Source organism: Lissotriton vulgaris, chromosome 8 (genome assembly GCF_964263255.1).
Source record: "Lissotriton vulgaris chromosome 8, aLisVul1.2, whole genome shotgun sequence".
Taxonomy (NCBI): domain Eukaryota; kingdom Metazoa; phylum Chordata; class Amphibia; order Caudata; family Salamandridae; genus Lissotriton; species Lissotriton vulgaris.
The window spans coordinates 1,505,164,089-1,505,177,857 of record NC_141696.1 but is presented as its reverse complement, the minus strand read 5'-3'; the positions used below and the strand labels follow the sequence as shown (position 1 = coordinate 1,505,177,857).

Here is a 13,769-nt window from a genome sequence, read left to right as displayed (position 1 = left end):
TTCTGACTGTCAACAAAGATGAAGTTAAGCTGAAACAAAGATGGAAAAAACACCTCTGCTAACTGACTATGTTCCGTCTTCCGACTGAGACACCAGCAGACAAGGCACCAAACAAAACAAGCATTGGCACAGACAATAGGTCTCGCCTTTGGGGCCTTATAAGTGTTTAGACAGAGCTATTGGCTTTGTAAACGTTTTTAATATGTGTAGGAGAGCATTGTAAATGTTGTGTAGCATTTTTATAAGTTATAATAAAAAAAGTGTTATAACCATTTTTGTCACCTTATATATCCTAGAAAACATTATATACAACTGAAGTACCCTACAAAAAACAGAATTAACACCAAAAATGTGTTTGTATTTTTGTTTATGCAATGCTGTAAATTTATCCCTGCCGGTTCTAATGTTTTTTTGTTATAGTTTTTATTGTTAGGTGGGGGCAGTTCGTCATAGTAATATAACATAACGTGTATTTGTAAAGCGCACTTTCGCCCACAAAGGGGCATCTTGGCGCTGAATAACAGATGTCTATTGGTTAGATGTGAGAAGGGGAGCCACGGGAGCCACGGGAGATCGGGACTACAGCAACCAGGATCCTTTGTGCGGAGGGGACGGACACAGGGGGAAACGGGAAAGAGACGTACCTGGCAGCCAACGCGTACCTTTCCTCTCTCCTTGCAGAGCGACTAAGTATCGCAAGGAGATGGAGCTGAACCCGGAAACGCTCGAGTTCAGTCAATAAAGTGGAGCCCAGGACACGAAGAGGCGTCTTTGACTGGCTGGAAGGAGGGGCCGAGAACGCGAAGTGTGGAGCAGGACGCCGAGACAGAAGAGCGGAACAAAGAACCGAGAGAGAGAGAGAGAGGAGAGAAACCAGCCAGCGCGACCAGGAGACGGAGGAACTCGATGACCACTGGACAGAGGAGTGGTGGATTCCAACGGAGGACGCTGGAGAGCGGCCGTAACTCAGGAGAGTTACGGCGGAGCCATGTAAGTGCTCTATACCGGGGAGAGTGTTGTTAAGGGGAGGGGTAGTGGGGAGGACAGGAGGACGCTGGTGCCTGGAACAAGGGGGGGGGGGGAGACACGAATTGCTGTTATGATGTTTTGCATTACCTAAGAACGCTGGTTCATGGAAAAGGGGGAAACACGATTGTTTATCTTGTGCACTACATTACCCAACCTATCTTCCAACCCTATGTCGGTATTCGACTTCCTGACAACCCGACCACAACAAGGTCTCATTCCATACCCACCATTTACATAACCCCTGCCTTCCCTCACAGTCCATAGTCCTTGAGCACTACTGGGTGTAGGTGACGGGCATAATTCTATAGCACAGTGACCTGACAGGCTCCCTTTTTCTTTTCTCTTGGGCGAGCCTCCGGGGAAGTGGCACCACGGACGACTACGAAGACCACCCCATCCATCTATCACCTGAGGAGGGAGGAACAACCGGGGCCACTGCGACAAGCCACCTTGAGAGTGGAAAAGAGACTTGTGATAGCCATATTAACAGGAAACTGTGTCTATTGATAATAAAAGCACATCTGTTCGACAATATATCCAGCCTCCACGTCTGTATATCCGCCCTGCACTCCCACATTACCCAAATCAATAGCACTAATTTTCTCGACCTCAGAAAGGATGAAAGGCTGAGTGAATTTGCCGGGATTTGGACCTGTGACCATGAGGTTGAACACAGTCCCCTGCTGCAGAGAGCACAAATACATGTAAAACCTGGGAAACATGGTGTAAGTTGAGCAGAGTGCATGTGTGTATAGCACAGAGTAAGTGTAGAACACAGAATATATTCAAAGGACATAGACCCTGTCACACGGTATTACAAAAAGAGACTTTCAATTGCAATAGGTATTCCTAACAAATATCTACACACTGTATATTACAGCAGGCAGAATAACATTTAGCAACAAAAGAAAATTCTAATAATATTCTAGGTATCACAATGCATTATGAAATCACATCTAAGAAAAATATTGGTTAAAAGAAAATATGTATTGTTCTTCATATATCATTAGCCTGGGGCCTCCCTAATGGTTACAATCTAAAAAGATAAAAAGAACGTGTCTCTATTGAATGAGACAGGTACAAGAAGTTAAAAAACAGTTGACGCTGCGTTTCGGTGTGCAGTAATTTCCACCTTCATCAGGACGTAACAATTTCTTGTATTAAAATCTAAACACAAACATGAAAAACAATACAGTTAGATGACTAGTATATGTTGTGAACGGATGTATGTCGTTACAGCGCATACTTTTACAACGCCTACCTTTACAACGCATTTTTTACACCACAACATCCATTACAACGCATTCCATTACAACGCATGCCATTACATCGAACTCTTTGAAACTACCTTTACAACGCATTCCACTACAACGCATACTACATTTACAATGCATACCATTACATTGCATGTATGGTAAGTATTGGATAGTGTAGGGGTAAAAAATACTATTCTAACTCCAGGGGGTGCAACAGTAGGCTAAGTGTTGGATAGTGTAGGGGTTAAAATTACTATTCTAACTCCAGGGGGTGCAACAGTAGGGTAAGTATTGGATAGTGTAGGGGTAAAAATGACTATTCTAACTCCAAGGGGTGCATCAGTAGGGTAAGTGTTGGATAGTGTAGGTATGCGTTGTAATGGTATGCGTTGTAATGACTGCGTTGTAAAGGTTTGCGTTGTAGTGGTATGCGTTGTAGTGACATGCGTTGTAATGGTTGCGTTGTAATGGCATGCGTTGTAATGGATGTTGCGTTGTAAAAGTTTTGTTGTAAAGGTAGTGCGTTGTAAAAGTTGTGTTGTAAGTGTTGTTTCCCGTTGTGAACTCTATCATTTAGTAGCTAAAGTTGTCAATTAAAAATGCCTGTCCACTTTTATTTATTCTAACCACCTTGTATATCAAACTTCATTTAAAACAACTTTATCCGAACACAAATTTCATTTTTTCACTATTTAACAGATATTTGATCTACATAGCTCTGAGTATCTATTATTGAGCTTTTAGCTCTTGCCCTTATTGAGCTTAGGAATTTTAAGCTCTTTATAATAAGAGTTACAATCTATACCTTATTATATACCTTATTATATTTAAAGGGTTATGTATCCTCAATTTCATAATCCCTGAGGCGCTTCAATTAACCACTGTGAATTTGGCTGTTGAATTGGAGCCTCTATAATAAACAAAATATTTAATAATAAAATATTTAGTAAAAGCCTGGGTAAATGCTTATGTCCAGTAATCAACAAATAAAGGATAATGTAATACCTTCTGATTATATGTAATAGCTCCCTCTTGCAGTTATACGTTGGAGCCACCGTCTTGTAGTGTCAGGATTTGGATTAAAATTTCAGCTAAAAATAAAGGTAGAGTCCCTTTATTAAACTATATCTATTTTGACACATTGTTTTACTAATTTATCACCTAATCTTTATCTGATTTACCACTAAAAATGGGCTTGAATATATTATTAGTACTTTCTGATTCCTCTTAGTATTGGTCATAAGATTATGTAGACTCTTTTCCTCAATTAAGACCTCAGGTGCTGCAAGATAAAGATGAAAGTTTTGAGAACTTACTAATTATTAAACGTGCCGCCACAGCAAGATATATAACCTCTTATTGTGCAGCGTTACCAAATGCGTCATTTCAAACAAATGATTATTGCCGATGAAGACAAACATGCCCGGTGTAAAGGCTGCCTCGTTTGTCTAATATAAAGAAGGGTGGTCCTTGACATTAATTCGAACAAAACTTATATGAATATCATTTATATCTTGATAATGCGATTAAATCTGCATACATTGATTCAAGCAAGCTGGGGGAGATATATTCGAGTTGGTATTGGTTGTATGCACATTAGATGCAAGGAAAAAACAGTACCCAAAAATTAGCAAGTTTAGCCTGTGAAAAGAACGATAGATTATAGCCACACTCTGGGTGCTTGTTATATCAAAATTTACATATTTATTTACAACTTCATAAAACAATTATGATTATAAACGGTGCAAAAGACTATCAGAGTACAGTCAGTGGAAATGAAAGGGGTGCTCTTGTGATTTTGGAGAGGAAAAAGGAAAAATAGCAATTATAGTATACAATTGTAATATTTACATAAACCAAAGCGGGAAAACTTCCGCTATCATATAGGCCTGTCCACAACAATTGAAAAGGGAAAAGAAATTAAACTGGGAGGGGTACAGGCAAACGAATTGAAAAGCGTCGACGTTTCGACCCTAGTGCTCCTGGGGTATTTGGGACCTCGGCTGCGGGTCTTCTTCAGGACAATGGTGATGGGGTGGGGGGGGAAAAAAGGGGGACTTGGCCGTGATCCAACGAGTGGTCTGGATCGAACACCAATAATGCTGGTCAGGTTGGACCTCCGTCAGAGCTTCTAGGGGGTAGGTCACCTAATATCTTGATGGTGGTCTGGTGATTCAGGTTTACACTCAGTTAGATACTCAGCCTGATCTTTTCGGTAAGGCCACTAATTGTAGACAGCTGGAGAGTCCTACCGGTGCCCCCACGGACACTCCGGTGGTAGTAGCACTGTATGGTACCGACGTTGCCTCTATAGTTTAATTTAGAGGTTTGGCATAGTGACTAGGATCTCACTTCAATTTCCGTCTGAGTTCGTAGCGTAAGGTACCCAAGTTACCTCTGGAAAATATTGTGAAGGGCTGAATACCGCGGGCGACTTCTACCGGCGTGTAATCAGTATGGGGAACCGCGTCCGAGCTAAACAGTTACTTCCGTGGTTTGGGCTAACATCGTTTGTCTAGCCATAACAGGATATATATCTCCTCAATGTGCCATATTCCCCAATGCATTATAAAACGAACCGCTATTGGCACACTTAAATTTTGAGCACACGATAACTTGGGATAAAGCCAGACATGCTCGGTGTTAGAGCAGCCTCGTTTGTCTTTCATTGTAATTCCGCTATCGTATTTATTAATAGTATAGTACTACGATTTAAAACTCGTAACCAGCACGCTTGTAAACAGCACTAAGAAACTCAATAGTATAGTACTGCGATTTAAAACTCGTAATCGGCACGCTTGTAAACAGCAGGCCATTGAACGCTTTTGAAGAACTGCTCAAAGACGCGAAGGATTGCTTTTTGAGAATTTAAATGCGACTGAGAACTCTCACGGCGTAAGACTTTTTTGTACATTGCAGAAAACTGCAAAAATAGAAAATCCAGCAACGATCCTGTCATAGCTTCAGGGTTTGGGATATTTTGCGACATTTAAACGGTAAAAGTTTAATAAATACGATAGCGGAATTACAATGAAAGACAAACGAGGCTGCTCTAACACCGAGCATGTCTGGCTTTATCCGAAGTGATCGTGTGCTTAATTATTTAAGTGTGCCAATAGCAGTTTGTTTTATAACGCATTTGGGAATACGCACCATGAGAAGATATATATCCCGTTATGGCTAGACAAACGAGGCAGCCCTTACACCGGGCATATTTGTCTTCATCAGTAATAATTATTTGTTTGAAATGACGCATTTGGTAACGCTGCACAATAAGAGGTTATATATCTTGCTGTGGCGGCACGTTTAATAATTAGTAAGTTCTCGAAACTTTCATCTTTATCTTGCAGCACCTGAGGTCTTAATTGAGGAAAAGACTCTACATAATCTGATGACCAATGCTAAGAGGAATCAGAAAGTACTATTAATATGTTCAAGCCGATTTTTAGCTGTAAGTCAGATAAAGATTAGGTGATAAATTAGTAAACCAATGTGACAAAATAGATATGGTTTAATAAAGGGACTCTACCTTTATTTTTTGCTGAAATATTAATCCAAATCCTGACACTACAAGACGGTGGTTCCAAAGTATAACTGCAAGAGGGAGCTATTACACATAATCAGAAGGTATTACATTATCCTTTATTTGTTGATTACTGGACGTAAGCATTTACCCAGGCTTTTACTAAATATTTTATTATTAAATATTTTGTTTATTATAAAGGCCCCAATTCAACAGCTAAATTCAAGGTGGTTAATCGAAGCACCTCAGGGATTATGAAATTGAGGATACATAACCCTTTAAATATAATAAGGTATGGATTGTAACTCTTATTATAAAGAGCGTAAAATTCCTAAGCTCAGCCAATAAGGGCAAGAGCTAAAGGCTCAATAATAGATACTCAGAGCTAGGTAGATCCAATATCTGTTAAATAGTGAAAAAATGAAATTTGTGTTCGAATAAAGTTTTTTTAAATAAAGTTTGATATACAAGGTGGTTAGAATAAATAAAAGTAGACAGGCATTTTTAATTGACAACATTAGCAACTAAATGATAGGGTTCACAACATATGCTAGTCATCTAAATGTATTGTTTTTCATGTATGTCCTGATGATGGTGGAAACTACTGCACACCGAAACGCAGCGTCAACTGTTTTTTAACTTCTTGTACCTGTCTCATTCAATAGAGACACCTTCTTTTTATCTTTTTAGATTGTAACCATTAGGGAGGCCCCAGGTTAATGATATATGAAGAACAATAAATAATTTCTTTTAACCAATATTTTTCTTAGATGTGATTTCATAATGCATTGTGATACCTAGAATATTATTAGAATGTTCTTTATTTTGCTAAATGTTATTCTGCCTGCTGTAATATACAGTGTGTAGATATTTGTTAGGAATACCTATTGCAATTGAAAGTCTCATTATGTAATACCGTGTGACAGGGTCTAGAGTTTTGCACATACCCCCTCCCTGTAAAGCTTATAGGGGTATCTTCCTCCCTTTTTTGATGAACACAGAATATACACCACACATGGAACACATGGCAATATGGTGTAAAATATAAGCACAGCAGAGTTCACAGTAGGGCCCTGTTGTGGCAATACATACTTAGAGTTTAGTGTACGCAAAGCGCGGGGTAGAAAGGGTGCATGTAAAACACAGGTAACAGGGCGGAAAATGTACAGCACCGAGACCACAGAACAAGGCAGGCCACGAAACACAAGGTAGTAGTATATTGCACAGAAAACATGCCAAGCACAAAGCAAGTGCACACGACTGCCACACAGCACAGAGTACACGTACAGCATGCAAGGTCGATATGGAAGTCATTCAGGTGGTGGTAGCGCGTTTAAAAAGGGTGAAAAGACATAGAAACATCTGAGTACACGTAAATCAAGTACCAGTAGAAAAGAGTACACAGATTTAACACCTTCGACGCTCATGACGAGCTCAGCTCGTCATGAGGTACAACCCCTTACACTCATGACGAGCTGAGCTCGTCATGAACAATGGGAAAACCAAAAGCTCAGCACAGGAGGAAAATAACACTAGCATCGATGGTGTTAAGCACACAATACAAGGTAAACGCGGAGCACGTGCTACACGTACAACACCGAGGACACAGAATGAGTGAAGGAATGAGTGGGCGTGCAGTAAGTTAGTATGATGGGGGAGAAAGGGATGAGTGGATCTTTGGGGGAGAAAGGGATGAGTGGATCTTAATGGAAGAGAGCTGGGGATGAACAAGGGCAAGAAGGGGCGATTGATGGCTGGTGGAACAGGGAATGGAGAGTAAAGATGGTGAAGGTGAGTGAAGGAATGGGCATGGCTATAAAGGATGCGGGGAGGTGGTAAAGTAGGAGATAAGGAATGAGGGAGGTGAAGTTTCTACGTTTAATATCTACGTTTCGGACTTAGCGAGGGTAATCAAAGCTTACAACATCAACCTAACAACATACGCCGATGACACCCAGTTGGTACTATCCATACACAGAAATGGACTCGAGGTTGCAGCAAACTTCAAGGACGGCATGAGGGCCATCAGCAGTTGGATGGCGTCCAACTGCCTAAAACTTAATTCAACTAAGACAGAGGTCATGCTTTTTGGAAGTATTCAGCCTTTGTGGTCCCCCTTATGGTGGCCGGAGGAAATGGGAACCCCACCGCAACCTGTCAGCAAAGTCAGAAACTTGGGAGTAATATTTGATGATAAACTCCTTTTCCATCATCACGTGAACGCGGTAGTATCATCATCATTTAACATCTTAAGGAAAATAAAAAAACTGCTCCCATATCTACCCATGACTGCTGGAAAAACACTTATATCTACACTGGTGTTTTCACGCACTGACTATTGCAACGCCTTTTTCCTCAACGCACAAAAAAAGATCATCTCTAAATTACAAATGGTACAAAATGCCTCTGCCAGAGTTCTTCTGGGCATCCCAAAATCTAGCTCTGTATCGTGTTACTTGGACCAACTGCACTGGCTTCCAGTCAGAAGTCGTACGAAGTTTAAAGCCCTCTGTATTGTCTATAAGGCAATAAACAATATGGGACCTAAATTCCTTACAAGTTCCCTTAAGCCTCTGGCTTCCTCCAGAACGCTTCGCTCCAACACGGCTCATCTGCTCCAGATACCCAGAACAAGGAGAGTTAAATGGGGAGACAGATGTTTCAATACAGTTAGATGACTAGTATATGTTGTGAACGGATGTATGTCGTTACAGCGCATACTTTTACAACGCCTACCTTTACAACGCATTTTTTACACCACAACATCCATTACAACGCATTCCATTACAACGCATGCCATTACATCGAACTCTTTGAAACTACCTTTACAACGCATTCCACTACAACGCATACTACATTTACAATGCATACCATTACATTGCATGTATGGTAAGTATTGGATAGTGTAGGGGTAAAAAATACTATTCTAACTCCAGGGGGTGCAACAGTAGGCTAAGTGTTGGATAGTATAGGGGTTAAAATTACTATTCTAACTCCAGGGGGTGCAACAGTAGGGTAAGTATTGGATAGTGTAGGGGTAAAAATTACTATTCTAACTCCAAGGGGTGCATCAGTAGGGTAAGTGTTGGATAGTGTAGGTATGCGTTGTAATGGTATGCGTTGTAATGACTGCGTTGTAAAGGTTTGCGTTGTAGTGGTATGCGTTGTAGTGACATGCGTTGTAATGGTTGCGTTGTAATGGCATGCGTTGTAATGGATGTTGCGTTGTAAAAGTTTTGTTGTAAAGGTAGTGCGTTGTAAAAGTTGTGTTGTAAGTGTTGTTTCCCGTTGTGAACTCTATCATTTAGTAGCTAAAGTTGTCAATTAAAAATGCCTGTCCACTTTTATTTATTCTAACCACCTTGTATATCAAACTTCATTTAAAACAACTTTATCCGAACACAAATTTCATTTTTTCACTATTTAACAGATATTTGATCTACATAGCTCTGAGTATCTATTATTGAGCTTTTAGCTCTTGCCCTTATTGAGCTTAGGAATTTTAAGCTCTTTATAATAAGAGTTACAATCTATACCTTATTATATACCTTATTATATTTAAAGGGTTATGTATCCTCAATTTCATAATCCCTGAGGCGCTTCAATTAACCACTGTGAATTTGGCTGTTGAATTGGAGCCTCTATAATAAACAAAATATTTAATAATAAAATATTTAGTAAAAGCCTGGGTAAATGCTTATGTCCAGTAATCAACAAATAAAGGATAATGTAATACCTTCTGATTATATGTAATAGCTCCCTCTTGCAGTTATACGTTGGAGCCACCGTCTTGTAGTGTCAGGATTTGGATTAAAATTTCAGCTAAAAATAAAGGTAGAGTCCCTTTATTAAACTATATCTATTTTGACACATTGTTTTACTAATTTATCACCTAATCTTTATCTGATTTACCACTAAAAATGGGCTTGAATATATTATTAGTACTTTCTGATTCCTCTTAGTATTGGTCATAAGATTATGTAGACTCTTTTCCTCAATTAAGACCTCAGGTGCTGCAAGATAAAGATGAAAGTTTTGAGAACTTACTAATTATTAAACGTGCCGCCACAGCAAGATATATAACCTCTTATTGTGCAGCGTTACCAAATGCGTCATTTCAAACAAATGATTATTGCCGATGAAGACAAACATGCCCGGTGTAAAGGCTGCCTCGTTTGTCTAATATAAAGAAGGGTGGTCCTTGACATTAATTCGAACAAAACTTATATGAATATCATTTATATCTTGATAATGCGATTAAATCTGCATACATTGATTCAAGCAAGCTGGGGGAGATATATTCGAGTTGGTATTGGTTGTATGCACATTAGATGCAAGGAAAAAACAGTACCCAAAAATTAGCAAGTTTAGCCTGTGAAAAGAACGATAGATTATAGCCACACTCTGGGTGCTTGTTATATCAAAATTTACATATTTATTTACAACTTCATAAAACAATTATGATTATAAACGGTGCAAAAGACTATCAGAGTACAGTCAGTGGAAATGAAAGGGGTGCTCTTGTGATTTTGGAGAGGAAAAAGGAAAAATAGCAATTATAGTATACAATTGTAATATTTACATAAACCAAAGCGGGAAAACTTCCGCTATCATATAGGCCTGTCCACAACAATTGAAAAGGGAAAAGAAATTAAACTGGGAGGGGTACAGGCAAACGAATTGAAAAGCGTCGACGTTTCGACCCTAGTGCTCCTGGGGTATTTGGGACCTCGGCTGCGGGTCTTCTTCAGGACAATGATGATGGGGTGGGGGGGGAAAAAAGGGGGACTTGGCCGTGATCCAACGAGTGGTCTGGATCGAACACCAATAATGCTGGTCAGGTTGGACCTCCGTCAGAGCTTCTAGGGGGTAGGTCACCTAATATCTTGATGGTGGTCTGGTGATTCAGGTTTACACTCAGTTAGATACTCAGCCTGATCTTTTCGGTAAGGCCACTAATTGTAGACAGCTGGAGAGTCCTACCGGTGCCCCCACGGACACTCCGGTGGTAGTAGCACTGTATGGTACCGACGTTGCCTCTATAGTTTAATTTAGAGGTTTGGCATAGTGACTAGGATCTCACTTCAATTTCCGTCTGAGTTCGTAGCGTAAGGTACCCAAGTTACCTCTGGAAAATATTGTGAAGGGCTGAATACCGCGGGCGACTTCTACCGGCGTGTAATCAGTATGGGGAACCGCGTCCGAGCTAAACAGTTACTTCCGTGGTTTGGGCTAACATCGTTTGTCTAGCCATAACAGGATATATATCTCCTCAATGTGCCATATTCCCCAATGCATTATAAAACGAACCGCTATTGGCACACTTAAATTTTGAGCACACGATAACTTGGGATAAAGCCAGACATGCTCGGTGTTAGAGCAGCCTCGTTTGTCTTTCATTGTAATTCCGCTATCGTATTTATTAATAGTATAGTACTACGATTTAAAACTCGTAACCAGCACGCTTGTAAACAGCACTAAGAAACTCAATAGTATAGTACTGCGATTTAAAACTCGTAATCGGCACGCTTGTAAACAGCAGGCCATTGAACGCTTTTGAAGAACTGCTCAAAGACGCGAAGGATTGCTTTTTGAGAATTTAAATGCGACTGAGAACTCTCACGGCGTAAGACTTTTTTGTACATTGCAGAAAACTGCAAAAATAGAAAATCCAGCAACGATCCTGTCATAGCTTCAGGGTTTGGGATATTTTGCGACATTTAAACGGTAAAAGTTTAATAAATACGATAGCGGAATTACAATGAAAGACAAACGAGGCTGCTCTAACACCGAGCATGTCTGGCTTTATCCGAAGTGATCGTGTGCTTAATTATTTAAGTGTGCCAATAGCAGTTTGTTTTATAACGCATTTGGGAATACGCACCATGAGAAGATATATATCCCGTTATGGCTAGACAAACGAGGCAGCCCTTACACCGGGCATATTTGTCTTCATCAGTAATAATTATTTGTTTGAAATGACGCATTTGGTAACGCTGCACAATAAGAGGTTATATATCTTGCTGTGGCGGCACGTTTAATAATTAGTAAGTTCTCGAAACTTTCATCTTTATCTTGCAGCACCTGAGGTCTTAATTGAGGAAAAGACTCTACATAATCTGATGACCAATGCTAAGAGGAATCAGAAAGTACTATTAATATGTTCAAGCCGATTTTTAGCGGTAAGTCAGATAAAGATTAGGTGATAAATTAGTAAACCAATGTGACAAAATAGATATGGTTTAATAAAGGGACTCTACCTTTATTTTTTGCTGAAATATTAATCCAAATCCTGACACTACAAGACGGTGGTTCCAAAGTATAACTGCAAGAGGGAGCTATTACACATAATCAGAAGGTATTACATTATCCTTTATTTGTTGATTACTGGACGTAAGCATTTACCCAGGCTTTTACTAAATATTTTATTATTAAATATTTTGTTTATTATAAAGGCCCCAATTCAACAGCTAAATTCAAGGTGGTTAATCGAAGCACCTCAGGGATTATGAAATTGAGGATACATAACCCTTTAAATATAATAAGGTATGGATTGTAACTCTTATTATAAAGAGCGTAAAATTCCTAAGCTCAGCCAATAAGGGCAAGAGCTAAAGGCTCAATAATAGATACTCAGAGCTAGGTAGATCCAATATCTGTTAAATAGTGAAAAAATGAAATTTGTGTTCGAATAAAGTTTTTTTAAATAAAGTTTGATATACAAGGTGGTTAGAATAAATAAAAGTAGACAGGCATTTTTAATTGACAACATTAGCAACTAAATGATAGGGTTCACAACATATGCTAGTCATCTAAATGTATTGTTTTTCATGTATGTCCTGATGATGGTGGAAACTACTGCACACCGAAACGCAGCGTCAACTGTTTTTTAACTTCTTGTACCTGTCTCATTCAATAGAGACACCTTCTTTTTATCTTTTTAGATTGTAACCATTAGGGAGGCCCCAGGTTAATGATATATGAAGAACAATAAATAATTTCTTTTAACCAATATTTTTCTTAGATGTGATTTCATAATGCATTGTGATACCTAGAATATTATTAGAATGTTCTTTATTTTGCTAAATGTTATTCTGCCTGCTGTAATATACAGTGTGTAGATATTTGTTAGGAATACCTATTGCAATTGAAAGTCTCATTATGTAATACCGTGTGACAGGGTCTAGAGTTTTGCACATACCCCCTCCCTGTAAAGCTTATAGGGGTATCTTCCTCCCTTTTTTGATGAACACAGAATATACACCACACATGGAACACATGGCAATATGGTGTAAAATATAAGCACAGCAGAGTTCACAGTAGGGCCCTGTTGTGGCAATACATACTTAGAGTTTAGTGTACGCAAAGCGCGGGGTAGAAAGGGTGCATGTAAAACACAGGTAACAGGGCGGAAAATGTACAGCACCGAGACCACAGAACAAGGCAGGCCACGAAACACAAGGTAGTAGTATATTGCACAGAAAACATGCCAAGCACAAAGCAAGTGCACACGACTGCCACACAGCACAGAGTACACGTACAGCATGCAAGGTCGATATGGAAGTCATTCAGGTGGTGGTAGCGCGTTTAAAAAGGGTGAAAAGACATAGAAACATCTGAGTACACGTAAATCAAGTACCAGTAGAAAAGAGTACACAGATTTAACACCTTCGACGCTCATGACGAGCTCAGCTCGTCATGAGGTACAACCCCTTACACTCATGACGAGCTGAGCTCGTCATGAACAATGGGAAAACCAAAAGCTCAGCACAGGAGGAAAATAACACTAGCATCGATGGTGTTAAGCACACAATACAAGGTAAACGCGGAGCACGTGCTACACGTACAACACCGAGGACACAGAATGAGTGAAGGAATGAGTGGGCGTGCAGTAAGTTAGTATGATGGGGGAGAAAGGGATGAGTGGATCTTTGGGGGAGAAAGGGATGAGTGGATCTTAA

The 13,769-nt window shown here is 39.7% G+C and overlaps 1 protein-coding gene across 2 annotated transcripts in view; it reads right to left on the bottom strand.

Annotated features, from left to right (window-relative positions):
* CFAP91 (cilia and flagella associated protein 91) overlaps positions 1-13,769 on the bottom strand; it is a 431,267-nt gene that overhangs the window by 335,819 nt on the left and 81,679 nt on the right. The window lies entirely within an intron of this gene.